Below are 2,860 nucleotides of genomic sequence, written 5' to 3'. Positions count from 1 at the left end.
AGATATAGGAACATAAGAATAGAGAGGAGGAGGAGATGGGAGAGGAAAGGAGTGGAAGGAGAGTGGAGGGGAGGGGAGGGGAGGGGAAGGGATGGGAGGGGAGAGGAGAGGAGAGGAGAAGAGTGGAGGGGAAGAGAGGAGGGGTGGGGTAGTCAAAGGAAGTGTTGGATCATGGGATGTAAGAGGTTGTGATGGGTTAAAAAATAACAGATAGATAAAATGGAGACGTGAATGAAAAAAACTGACTAAATCACGGAGGAGTTGATGATGGGGTGAAAGACAGAAAAGAGAGGACATTATCTTTTGTATTTCATCCCTCTTTTATCCCCAGGATGAGCTCTCTCTCTCTCTCTCGCTCTCTCGCTCTCTCTCTCTCTCTGAATACAGTGTACAGACTGCCTGTAATGAGGTTGTGTTGAATATAAATGGAGTGTAAACCACACAGATATATTTATCAAAGGAAGTTGTTCAAATGTACACTCTAGGAGTGAGTCCCAAATGGCACCTTATTACCTATGGACCCTGGTTAAAAGTAGTGCACTATGTAGAGAATAGGGTGCCTCCTCCTCCTCAACATAATCATCTCCCACTTCTCCTCCGTCTCTTCTAAAGTTAGCTAAAGCTGCTAACGTTAGCCAACAAGCTAACAAAATGAGTGTCAGATGAGTTTTCCAATGGAGCCCATTTTTTCTAGAGAGGTAAATGTACGGTTCCAGTGCTGTAGAAGCTGTTTCTTTTAAACTTTGTTTCGGGATAAACTGGATCACTCAAAGTTGGAATGCGACAGGTGTTTGCTTTCTGAGGATTATAGGCTTGAGGTGACTTCCTTGATCACGCAGGTCGCCAGCCTACTTAAGAAACTGTGGAAAACACGGAGTGGAATGTTAACCTTTTCCACGCAGGTGGATGGATGGCGTTCACGCGTGTTCGATACATCTCCGTTTTGTCGTTTGTCGTTATTCGACTGGTCGGTGTTGCCCGGAGTTCGTTTGCCAGGGGAGCCATCTCCTGCCTCTCCTCCTCCATCTGATAGCGGAGTCGAAGGAGCACAGCAAGAGGAGCATGGCAATCAACGATGGTCCCGTGTCACGAGCCGTGGAAGCTGAAGACAGCGGCCTCCTGCATAGCTGCCTACACTCCCAACGAGAAGCCCGAAGCGGATACAAACACCGAATAGTTTAGCCGTTCTGGAGCCTGATCTTCCTGCACCTTCGTCGCTAGGGGTTACCTGTGCCTGGAGCCTGATCTTCCTGTACCTTCGTCGCTAGGGGTTACCTGTGCCTGGAGCCTGATCTTCCTGCCCCTTCGTTGCTAGGGGTTACCTGTGTCTGCGGCCTGATCTTCCTGTACCTTCGTCGCTAGGGGTTACCTGTGTCTGCGGCCGCTGTGCCTGCTCCTATTCCGTCCCCTATGATTTCGAAGTCGACGTCGGCAACCTTCCGTCCCTGCTCTGGATCGAGCGGGGCTTCTCCATCTGTCTGAGGCCTGCACCAAGCGTTGGGAGCAACGGGCTCAAGTTGTACTGCTTCTTGTTCATCCATAAAGAGTTTTCTGAATCCTGTGAAGCGTGGGAGTGGGCGGATTTCCCCGTCCTTCTCTCCAGCTGTGATTTTGGGGCTCCATGGTAAGAAATGTGACCGTTCCTGGTGCCTTGTCTTATCCCGGATCTCGAGTAAATGACATTACTAAGCTGCTCCTGAATGTACCTAGCCAGGACATGGACATCGATTCCCGACCTTCCCTGTAGCTCAGTTGGTAGAGCATGGTGTTTGCAATGCCAGCATGGTGTTTGCATTGCCAGGGTTGTGGGTTTGATTCCCACAGGGGGCCAGTACAAAAAAAATAAAAAATAAGAAATGCATGAAATGAAATGTATGCATTCACTACTGTAAGTCGCTCTGGATAAGAGCATCTGCTAAATGACTAAAATGTAAATGATTCTATCCTAGTCCATGTGGGTTTTAATGACATTATGCAGCTCTGAACAGTTGAAACTGGATTTTTTTTTAAAGAGCTGATTGACTCTCTGAGAGGGATGAGGCAAAAGGAATGTCAAATAAGTCTAGCTGCACAACCGATTGGCAAACGTATTGCAAATTGAGAAATAATGTGACTAAAATAAATACAAATATAAATAAACTACACTATCATATTGTACTATTTTCTACATTGTAGAATAATAGTGAAGACATCAAAACTATGAAATAACACATATGGACTCATGTATTAACCAAAAAAGTGTTAAACAAATCAAAATATATTTTATATTTGTAATTCTTCAAAGTAGTCACCCTTTGTCTTGATGACAGGTTTGCACAATCTTGGTATTCTCTCAACCAGCTTAATCTGGAATGCTTTTTAAACAGTCTTGAAGGAGTTCCCACATATGCTGAGCACTTGTTGGCTGCTTTTCCTTCACTCTGGGATCCAACTCATCCCAAACCATCTCAATTAGGTTGAGGTCGGTTGATTGTGGAGGCCAGGTCATCTGATGCAGGACACCATCACTCTCCTTCCTGGTCAAATAACCCTTACACAGCCTGGAGGTGTATTGAGTCTTTGTCCTGTTGAAAAACAAATGATAGTCCCATTAAAGGGGAGAAATATGGTAGAGGAGAGGAGGGGAAGGAAAGAGGGAAGAGAGATGGGAGAGGAAAAGAGGGGAATGAAAGGGGGAGGAGAGTTGAGAGAACAGGGAAGAAAGAGAAGAGGAGAGTGGATGAGAGGGGGAAGAGAGCAAAGAGATGAGAGAAGAGGGAAAAGAGGGAAGGGGAGAGAGGAGAGGAGAGGAAAGGAGAGAAGGGGAGAGGAGGGAGAGAAGGAGAGAAGAGGGAGGGGAGAAGAGGGGAAAAGAGGAGAG

This window comes from Salmo salar, unplaced genomic scaffold (assembly GCF_905237065.1).
Source record: "Salmo salar unplaced genomic scaffold, Ssal_v3.1, whole genome shotgun sequence".
Lineage (NCBI taxonomy): Eukaryota > Metazoa > Chordata > Actinopteri > Salmoniformes > Salmonidae > Salmo > Salmo salar.
The sequence above is the reverse complement of the archived record's forward strand: the minus strand, read 5'-3'. Positions refer to the sequence as shown.